The following is an 11,688-nucleotide window of genomic DNA, read 5'->3' as shown; positions in this document are numbered from 1 at the left end:
AACAAAAAACATACATAAATCATGCGAGTTGACAGTTTTATTTTTTTTTATTTATTATATAGTTTCTGGCGAATTGGTTGTATTTTCAAGGTCTATGGTTGCGAGCTAAACCAAGTGGATTCTTATTACTTTTTTTTTGTATATATGTATATGGTGTCCGCTTGCGGTTGTCGATATCTGTGTAAGACTGTATACTACAATTCAAAAGCGCATTATGAACATTGGACACACATTCACGGCATTTCTTTGCAGGGGGTTATCACCAATAGAAAAGTTCACGCTGTCCCAAGATGTTGGTTCGCGACCGAGCCGTCTATCTCTGGGCGAAGTCTGATACTATTGCATCTACTTTTTTTAATTGCACAAAAAAAAAAAATGCAGGTCTTCCACAATACGTAAATTGTTACATAAAACACGAACAAGTTATTGCACTGACCCTAAAGTATATGTCGAAGATATCCTAATCTTAACTAACTTAAACTTATATTGCACATTTTATCACTGATTTTAGTTTAATCGTGGTTGCAATACTAGATAGCCGTTAAAACTGCGATATCTTCGTATTATCTATTGTTTCCCTGTTGTCTATATAATATTTCAACAGTTTGGGTATTACCACTGCTGGTTTACTATGCCTTCGTTATTTTGCCAATCGCTGTTTCGCGCCAAATGGCTCGAAACGTTCGCGGCGCGTCCCTCTTCCGACGAGAGTCCCATTTGCATTTGTTTGTCAGGGTACTCAGGAAGGTTCCAACCCTTGCCAAACTTGAACCCATAGGGACGAACAAGAAAATTTTAAAGTTTGTTGCATGGGACTTGGTTTTTTTTTTAAACGACTGTTGGAAACCAGCAGCCTTTTTAATTAGGTGTTGTGTGTGGCTGCCGGCAAATGAAAAGTGAGCAAACCGGATACATTGAAAGGCCGGCTCACATGTAGTTATAGTCAGTGTTACCAACTTGGTCTCGGTCAAGTTAGTGCGGACACGTAGGGTGATTTTCCCTAGGGTAGCACAACGCTGAAGGAGAGAATGCTGCGGGTGAGAGGCGGAATGAGAGCGAATGAATGTTGGGGGATGCGCACTGGTAGCGGCCCTATAAAAGGCATAACGGCGGAAGATGACTATTTTAATAACCTTTGAGATTTCGTCAAGAAACCGTTGTCTTTAATACCCACCAGACAAAAACAGTGTTCATTGCCGTACGGAAAAAGTGGAAAGTTTATAATATAGTTAAATTGTAAACAGAACGTTTATTTTATTGATTGTGTGTTGCTTATACATATGTATTTTGTGCGTGCAAAACAATGTAAGTTATTATAACTAACGCTTAAATGTTAGGCATGTGTGTGAATGTTTTTTCTCTTTGTTGTTCCTTAAAGATATCGCCAAATTCAAAGCTAACCACAACCAAGGCGAAGAAAATACTGGCTCCTTCAAGTATTGGCCTGGGGGGAAGTCGGTTAATGTTTTATGCCATAACCTTTGATGCCGAAATTGTTAACGTTTTATGCCATAACCTTTGATGCCAAAATTGCTAAGTTTAATGCCATGAATTGTTGATGCCAAAATACAGTCCGAAATTACTAATACTGTGGTGAAACCAGCCGTATCGTGTTAGAAACCGAAGTGCCAAGGGAGCATTCTAATATGTGGTGATGAAACGGCGATTTTTATTACCTAAAATGAGACGAAATTAAATAACCTATAAGTATATGGCTATAAGGTAAAATAATTATTAAATACATATCTACCATAAAGTAATGCATAAAATATTAGATGAAGTACGATTTTTAATCTAAAGACAAAAAAAAAAAAAAAGACAAAAAAAAATTACCTAAATTATTTATGTCGTTATCTTAAGTTGTGATGGTTTGTAGTTAATGTGCTAGTTGTAAGTTCAAGTTAATTTTTCTATTTTATTGTGAGGATTTTTTAACGCCAGGAATTGAGTGAGTGAGGTAAGGTTATCAAAGTATACGAAGGGAAGAATGATAGTGGTTTAGATTTCATGTATGGACTAAATGATGAGGTCCATTAAAACCAACTAACCGAGCTCGTTTAGGAAGGAGTAAATATCAGCAAATTAGTCAGATTTGGCAATTAAAGCAAACCCCCTTTTCGTATGTGATTGGTAGTCGAAATTAGTGTCTCACGTTAAGAATAACAGCAGGTGTTAAGATTTCCGTAAGCGTCTTCTTTAAATATGTTTAACGTTTAGGATTAAGTCCATTAACCATAAAAATAAATATTTTATGTTTGATTGTTTAGTATAATATGAATTGCTAAGTGTTTTTCTGTGAGAGAGGAATATGAGGTTGTAGGTTACAAATGAGGTGAATGTTCGTGGATACGGGGCCCTTTGAGATATGTTGTTTTAGGACAAAAGGGTCTAGGTTGGGCGGGCAAAGTGTGGGAACAGAGAACACCAAGTTCCCGAGTCATGGCCGTGTAGTGTGTTGTCATTTTTCTGTGTGTTCGTGTATTCTTTCAATTCAGTAAGATTTATTGTTCGACCCCTAGGGCTGATGGTGGCAGGGTTGAGAACCCCCTGGATAAATATGCCCAGACTGAGCGAGTCGGAACCCCACCATAGCGCCGCATTAGGCGGTTCCATAGCAATATGGCGCCCAATTTAAAAACCATAAATGTCCAATAGTCTTTAAATTCTAAGTGCAATATGACACCTGTACTACAGTGACGCATAACCAAAGCGCCAAAACTATAAGACCAGGACAATAGTTTAAAAATGTGCAATAACACAAAGCACATGGCAATAGACCATAGGGTGAAATAGTTTTAAACGTAATGTCGCATCTTCTTAAAAGGCTAACGGATATTGCATCCACTTTTTTCAATTAAAACTGTGATAACTTGTGCAATATTTAGTTTAGACAATTAGAAGATTAGGATATTTCGTTCCATTGTGTTAGGGTCTATACAATAGCTCTTGTTCGTTAAGTGTAACAATGAATGTATTGTGTTAATGACCTGTCGTTTATGTTTCCGTGTAATTTTTTTTATTATTACTTAGCGTAGGTACAATAGACTAGGTTTAGCATTTGGGAAAAGTGCAATATCTGACATGACGATGCTGTCATGTGCTGTATTGTACAATATTTCTCTTGACGCGAGATCTTTTTTCTATCAGATTTTTGTTGAAAAATGCCGTGGTGCTAACCGTAGATCATTAAATGTTTCTTTGTGTATATCCAGTCAAACAACACGCCATGACAACCTAGTTATAGGACACTTTTATAAGAAATGTTTTTTTTTTGTGTTTAAAATACAGAATAAACCCACACACTTCACCTCAAGAGTAGCTGAAAACACATCCTAATTCCTCTCGTACTTATTATATATGGTGTATCGTTAAACTAATTTTGTTTTATAACTAATTTTGTCACTAATTCTGTGTTTAATTAACCTATATTTATTTGTGTTATCTTTGAATACCTAACCTTAACCAGTATTTTATATGTCCTTTTTTTATACTTGCTTAATATTTAAGCATAGTTTTAGTATTTTTGCAATTTAAACATCCACTTTTCTTTTACCGTTTTTTTTTAAATTTTAAAATATATAAAGTTCAAATTGATATAAAATACTAATGAGCGAGAACGCGACTAGCAAAAGAAGAAGCAAAAGAAACCGTTCATTAGCTTTTGATTTAAGTAGATCATCTATTGCATCGCCAAGACCAAAACAGAAAAGAAAGACTTGTTCCAAAATGCAAAACGCTAATGCGAATATTGATCCGACAATTACAGATCTGTCTGGTTCTATAGCCAATGGCAATCCGAGCGGCACTAGTCGCTGCAAGGTTGCCGCAGAATATTCCCCTGACAAGTCTACCGCAAAATCCACCAGTTCAAGACCACCCAATGGAAGTAGACAGCTTAGTAAGAAGTTTAGTTCAGGAGAGCTTGAACCATGCTAGGTCTAATTTACAATCTTTGGTTCAGGAGAGCGTGACAAAGGAGTTAGAAAAGGTATATGGAGTGATAAATAGACTCACTGATGCCGTTTCCAGGATACCTTTGGCCGGACGTAATGATCCCCCACAAAATCCAACATCGCAATCACATCCAACAAATGACCCTATACCTCAGTTCTCTCAGTCCGACTTGGGAAATCATGCGAGTATGAATCGTAGAAACATCGTTACACCCTCCATTATGAGCAATGGTAACCATGGAATTAAAGTAGAGAGATTTGGATTGAATTTTTCGGGTAGACCCAACAGCCTTTCAGTAGAAGACTTTATCTACCGTTTAGAATACTTCCAAAGGCATTATAGTTTGGCATGGGAGGACATTTTAAATGAGTTTCATATTTTACTGTCAGGACCTGCTTATGACTGGTTCTGGCTACAGCAGAGGAACAATAATATTTCAGATTGTAATTCTTTAAAATATGGGTTATTAGAGAGATTTAGAATGAGACGCACATGTTTTGAAGAGATGAGAGACTTGCTGGAACGCAGACAGTTGCCAGGAGAATCAATTGATACCTATTTTCAAGACATAAATGTGATGAGGTCCCGATTGGAGAGACCAGTGTCAGAAATCGAAATGATATCTCTAGTCAAAAAGAATTTACGCAGGAATCTTTCCAGTATCGTGTATTCGATGCCAGTGGCATCTCTAGAACAACTCAGGATTGAATGCCTAGAAATCGAAAGAACATTTTTCCGCCGAGACCAAGCTCCAATGCCACCTCCAACCTTTAATAGACCGGTCAGAGTAAATGCTATTCAAGAAGAGGAGGAACTGGATACTATTCCAGTTTTTGAGGAGTCCGATGAAATAGTTGATCTATCAGCAATAAGTACCCAAATAGCGTGTTGGAATTGTCAAAAGCCTGGTCATGTGTTTAGGGAATGTACTGCGAGCCAGAGAAATCGGGTTTGTTTTAAATGTGGTAGACAGAACACCATTACTCCTAAATGTGTTGAGTGTAGGACGGGAAACGGAAGAAAGAACATGGTTGCAGCGGGGAACCATTGTTCCTCCGAACATCCCGCCCTTCCGAATCCCCAGCCGAAATAGAAAGGGCCAACAAGAGTGAGAATGATTTTTCTAAAATTCGTCATTATTTACCGCTAGCTGTTAGGGAGGAGAATTATAATAGAACAAAAGCTAGAATTTTCGACGAAAAGAACAGTGATGGAAAGGAATGTTTATATGTAGATCGGAAATCTATCAAAAGTCCGAACAGGCAAATTAGGAATAAGTTAAAGATATTGAAGTTAAGAGAAAGACAGCAACAACATAAGGTATTAAAGAGAACTGTGTCAGAAGCTATAATAAGATTTCGAAATGTGAAAGATCCACGACCATATGCTACCGTGAATATCGGAGGGAAACAAATTAGGGGCCTTCTAGATTCCGGGGCAACAGTCAGCCTATTGGGACGGCATTGTAGAGAGTTCGTGGAAGAATTGGAGCTGGAAATCAGTCCATATATTTCCAATGTCAGCACTGCTTCTGGACAGACACATAGATTACTAGGGAGGATAAAAGTCGATGTGGAATACGATAAGAAAATTCACGAAATGACTTTGTATCTATGTCCAGATTTAGAGCAGGACTTATACCTGGGAACTGATTTTTGGAGACTGTTTGGGATTGCGCCACAAATCTTTCCCATGGAACAGCTCGATGTGAATTTACAAAGGAAAATACATAGTGACTCCACCAATCAGAATACGAATATGCACATACTGACAGAGGCTCAACAGAGGAAATTAGACGAAGTCATAAAAAGCTTCCCCACTTTCGAAGAGAGAGGTCTTGGTTGTACGAAATTGGAAAAGCACGCCATAAGATTGATAGAAGGTGCTAACCCGGTGAAGGATAAACACTATCCGCTGTCACCTGCGGTCCAAGAAATCGTATACAATGAGATTGATAATATGCTCGTCCTAAATGTAATAGAAGAAAGTGATTCGGCATGGAGCAACCGCACGACAGTTGTCCGTAAGCCCGGCAAAAACAGATTTTGTTTAGATGCCAGAAAGCTGAACGCCTTAACCATTAAAGACGCCTACCCGCTTCAGAACATTGATGGAATACTTAGCAGAATAGATGAGACGCATTACATAAGCAGCGTCGACCTGAAATACGCCTTTTGGCAGATTGAGTTAGAAGAAGAGGCAAGGCCATACACTGCCTTTACGGTTCCAGGTCGACCGCTTTACCAATTCCGAGTAATGCCTTTCGGCTTATGTAATGCGGCTCAGCGTCTCTGTAGGCTGATGGACAAAGTAATACCAGGTAGTCTCAAATCGAACGTGTTTATATACTTGGACGACCTCCTGATAATAGCCAATGATTTCGACCACCATTTGAAGTTGCTGAAGGAAGTAGCCGATTGTCTTCAGAAAGCCAATCTGACGATTGGGTTAAAAAAGTCTCTGTTCTGCTTCAAGGAATTGCGATACCTCGGTTTTATAATCCGGAATGGTAGTCTGAAAACTGACCCCGAAAAAGTTAACGCCATCCTGAAAATCCCTGTACCAAAATCTCCTAGAGAGGTTCGTAGTTTCATCGGCACTGCCGGTTGGTACAGGCGATTTATCAAGGATTTTGCCACTATATCAGCTGCTCTAACCGACACCCTAAGGAAAGGCCAAAAGTTTTCAATATCTTCAGAAGCAAAGGAATCATTCCAAACTCTTAAGCATGCATTGACATCAGCACCAGTCCTCCGACACCCAGACTTCCGCCGAGAATTTTTTATCCAATGCGATGCGTCGGATTATGGTGTCGGAGCCGTTCTATTTCAGAAAGACGAAGACGGAGGAGAAAATCCTATCGCTTTTTATTCGCAAAAGCTGAATCCATGTCAAAGAAATTATTCAGTCACAGAGAAGGAATGCTTGGCAGCCGTGTTAGCAGTGAAAATGTTTCGACCCTATGTGGAACTCATGAAGTTCACTATAATAACCGACCACGCAAGCCTAAAGTGGCTGATGTCACTGAAGGATCTTAGTGGTCGTCTCGCAAGATGGTCCTTACAGCTGCAGGCCTACGATTTTTCCATCGAACACCGCAAGGGATCAGAGAACGTGGTGGCGGATACCCTATCCCGCATGCCTATCGACTCCGGTTTGACGATAGAGGAATTAGACATGGATGACAATTTATTGGATTTCGAAACTACAGCTTTTGATAGTGAGGAGTATACAGAACTTCGGGAAACGATCCTCCAAAACAAAGAAGTGCTACCCGATTTAAAAATAGATGACAATAAAATCTACATAAGGAAGAAAAATTTTGATTATGATATAGAAGAATTTGAATGGAAACTGTGGGTACCACTTGATATCACTTATGCCTTAATAGAGAAATCACATAACTATAATAACACAGTACACGATGGCTCCAATAAAACTCTAAACCGTCTACGAACGTTTTATTACTGGCCCAAAATGGTATCACAGGTAAGACAATATGTCGGAAACTGTGGTACCTGTAAAGAGACAAAATCGGTAAATCAACATATGAACCTTACCATCGGCAGTGAAGTGGTGACGGAAAGGCCTTTCCAAAAATTGTATGTGGATTTCCTTGGGAAGTACCCTCGATCCAAAAAGGGGAACGCATACATTTTTATTGTATTGGATCACTTTACAAAATTTACTTTTTTACACGCTATGAAGGAAGCGACTGCTTAAAATGTAGTCAAATTTTTAGAGGATCAGGTATTTCACATTTTTGGCGTCCCAGAAATTATCCATAGTGATAATGGCAAACAATTTAAGTCAAAATTATTTGAGAAAATGATTAAGGATTATAAAATTAATCACTTAACAACCGCATACTATTCGCCACAGTCAAACGCTTCCGAGCGAGTTAATCAATCGGTACTGGCTGCTATCAGGACTTATGTGGAGAATGACCATCGCGACTGGGACGTATATTTATCCGATATCGAGCAAGCCCTTCGCACCTCTGTCCATACGTCCACTGGTGTCAACCCCTTCTTCGCCCTCTTTGGGTATAATATGTTTACGAGTGGCACAGATTATAAGTTGGCCAAAAGACTGCTATCACTAACAGACCATCAGATACAGCAATTGGATAAAAACGATAGGTTGGAACTGATGCGAGAGAAAATGAGGAGCAATATGCACAAAGCATTTGAAAATAGTGCCAAACGATACAATCAAAGAGCACGCGTGGTGAAATTTATACCTGGACAGGAGGTCTATCGAAGAAACCACATGCTGTCAGATTTTAAGAACAATATCAACGCGAAATTTGGAAAGAAGTTTCTAAAGTGTAGAGTGGTAAACCCGATCGGGAGCAACATGTATAGCTTAGAAACACTCCAAGGTAAACCACTGGGAAATTTCCATGTTAAAGATATTAAAGTATAAAAAGGTGCAATATTTCTGTAATATAATAACATAAGTGCAATATAGGTTAAGAAAAAATGAATGTTGGTGAACGTCCATTTTTTTTGCCCTTTTGCATTTTTATTTTGATTATTATTAGAAATTATTGACAGTTTTTATATTTTATACTTTAATAGACTAGGTAATTTCTGTGATTACTCGAGTGGTGAGACGGCAACAATAGTTCTGTGATATAGAGATAGTACCTGTGCAATATAGATACAAAAAAAAAAAAAAAAAAAATGAATGTTTGTGAACGTCCATTTTTTTTTTGCCTTTTTGCATTAATTTTCTTTTTATTATTGGAGATTATTTATTGGCCGATTTTATCTTAACTATGCCCGATAAGACTTAGGAATTTGCATAATTGCCCGGCTTATGAGACAACAGGGTGTGGGAGTTCCCCACGTTGGACCCTAAATGGGCAATAGACCGAACCCGAAAACAGAACGAAACGTGATGACCTCCAGGAATCCATTAAATGCATACTGCATTTAATGAAATTACTTGTCATGATTTTAATCTGGTTTATTAACTGATTTCCAAGCGAATCTCTACGCCGAATGGCCCTAGGAGAAAGTGTGGGGATATATTGACCACATGCCTTCAATCCAGTAAAAATTGATGTCCATAATTGTGTGATTGTGCGACGGCCTGTGTAGCGGGTTGTCTTTGTTTCCATTTATTTCACTCCTTCATAAATTGTCACAAAATCTAGAAAAAGAAATAAAGATGTAGGTATCAATACAAAGAAGACAGAAATATTTCACTGAACTTTAATTTTTCGTAAAACGTCAGCACATTAAAAAAGGAGAAAGAAAAAGAACATCCATGACGCCTTACAAGTATTCATTCAGCTTATATTATTTTTGTGACGAATGCAAACACAATTAGGGTGGTGATTTTTTTTTTTGGTTATATCCCACCAAAATATGCATATATAAATGCAGCTGATTTATGCATTAGGCCCACTGTCATAATAATACATTAACCTTTTTTTTTATTGATTCGTATTTTTTTTTTTTTGTTGATGGCAGTATGATCCCTTTTAATGACAATATCTGACTTATAATAATCCATAATTCACATTTTGTAAACTTTTAATATTCTATCAGAACACTTTTTCATATGCCATGGAAAATAGTTTAACGCACACAGACCAATAGTTTGATCACTTCGTGATATGTTTACTGCAGCCTATTGTGGACATTGACGATGACATGCACAATTATTTACACGAATATTTCCAATTGGAATTTATTTACCTCCCTTGGGAGCGAAAAGGGAATACACGACACTCATGTTTGTTTTCATTTATAAATGCACACACTTCAATATGATGGAGACACACAGCAATACTAACCATGGGTTTTGGATGGCACATTGAGCTGCAACTGTTTACGATCAGGTGTTGAGAGGAAATTTTGTTGTCCACAATCCATCTCGAGCTGATGCTACCTGTCAGACGTTGTCTATGAACAGGGTGGATGTAATAATCATCAAGTTAGGTCACACCACTTCAACGATGCTAAAACCAAGTACCTAAAAGGCAAATGAATACAAGAAATTAGACAATGCGAGTGAGTCAATACGCTATACGAACTAGGTAAATAGTCTGTGAAATAACTCACTTATGTCCAGCGAATGTTTTGCTGTCCAATTAATGGCGTAAGGCCACATTAATTGGAATGTTTTATTCTGCTAAACGCTGCATATTTCCACTGCTAAATGTCTCTAACACTACCTGGCCAGACGGAATTTCCTTGCCAGAAATTGTTCATTAGTCTGGGGCATCGATTGGAGGTTGCGTGTGGTTGTGCATTGAAGAAGAATTAGGCTGTCTCCGTACGGCACAAACTATTCCATTTTTTTTAAACTCCTAGACAGACAGAAACGCTGTTACATATTGGAATTGGTATTGTCACGGACGATTGCGAATACTCACGAGTTCACTTTCTTTTCAATTGAATTGCCTCAGGGCCATGTTCATGTTTTCAATGTTCCCATCGGTGTGAAAAGGGGAACGAAACACTTCATGCAAGTGTGTGTACATTTTTTTTTGCGTGGGATAACGGCATATGCATCGGTCGATGATATGGGACGGCAACGGCATTGATGAATGGTGGTGAATGGTGCCTGTACGTACATTTACACACACACATATATAGAGGTGTACGTATGTATCAGGCCACGCTACGATTTTTTCTGTGCGTACGCACAACCATACAAACGCCAAAAATGATATTTTCCACAATGAAAAAAATCATGTATTTATCTGGAAGACAGAAGGGGAATACGTATTATGTTGGTTTTTACGCCAGGAGTTTTACAGGGACTTACTTGTGTGCCGTACACCAAGGTGTCTTCTTTCCCTCCACGGGCTGACCAGGATTTATCCTCGTTGAGGGGAACCAGTCATCCCACTATTTCGTGGCCATCCTTTATGGGGGATTTTGATGGACACTTTTCAAGCCCTGCACATCGGCATTTTCGTCGAAAGCCCCGAAAATGTCGAAGTTTTGTTGCATGGGACTTGGTTTTTTTTTTAAACGACTGTTGGAAACCAGCAGCCTTTTTAATTAGGTGTTGTGTGTGGCTGCCGGCAAATGAAAAGTGAGCAAACCGGATACATTGAAAGGCCGGCTCACATGTAGTTATAGTCAGTGTTACCAACTTGGTCTCGGTCAAGTTAGTGCGGACACGTAGGGTGATTTTCCCTAGGGTAGCACAACGCTGAAGGAGAGAATGCTGCGGGTGAGAGGCGGAATGAGAGCGAATGAATGTTGGGGGATGCGCACTGGTAGCGGCCCTATAAAAGGCATAACGGCGGAAGATGACTATTTTAATAACCTTTGAGATTTCGTCAAGAAACCGTTGTCTTTAATACCCACCAGACAAAAACAGTGTTCATTGCCGTACGGAAAAAGTGGAAAGTTTATAATATAGTTAAATTGTAAACAGAACGTTTATTTTATTGATTGTGTGTTGCTTATACATATGTATTTTGTGCGTGCAAAACAATGTAAGTTATTATAACTAACGCTTAAATGTTAGGCATGTGTGTGAATGTTTTTTCTCTTTGTTGTTCCTTAAAGATATCGCCAAATTCAAAGCTAACCACAACCAAGGCGAAGAAAATACTGGCTCCTCCAAGTATTGGCCTGGGGGGAAGTCGGTTAATGTTTTATGCCATAACCTTTGATGCCGAAATTGTTAACGTTTTATGCCATAACCTTTGAAAAATTGCTAAGTTTAATGCCATGAATTGTTGATGCCAAAATACAGTCC

General features: G+C 38.6%; 1 long non-coding RNA gene across 1 annotated transcript; it reads right to left on the bottom strand.

Moving 5' to 3' along the window:
* Positions 1-1,229: 1,229 nt before the first annotated feature.
* On the bottom strand, positions 1,230-10,831 carry LOC131995755 (uncharacterized). Its single transcript, XR_009397602.1, has 5 exons — positions 10,741-10,831; positions 10,346-10,675; positions 10,032-10,279; positions 9,764-9,942; positions 1,230-1,676 (listed from the first exon to the last, which is right to left on the bottom strand). It is a non-coding gene; the product is annotated as an uncharacterized LOC131995755 (long non-coding RNA).
* Between the last annotated feature and the right edge of the window lie 857 nt (positions 10,832-11,688).

Source organism: Stomoxys calcitrans, chromosome 3 (genome assembly GCF_963082655.1).
Source record: "Stomoxys calcitrans chromosome 3, idStoCalc2.1, whole genome shotgun sequence".
In the NCBI taxonomy this organism is placed as follows: Eukaryota; Metazoa; Arthropoda; class Insecta; order Diptera; family Muscidae; genus Stomoxys; species Stomoxys calcitrans.
This window is presented reverse-complemented; position numbering and strand designations above follow the sequence as displayed.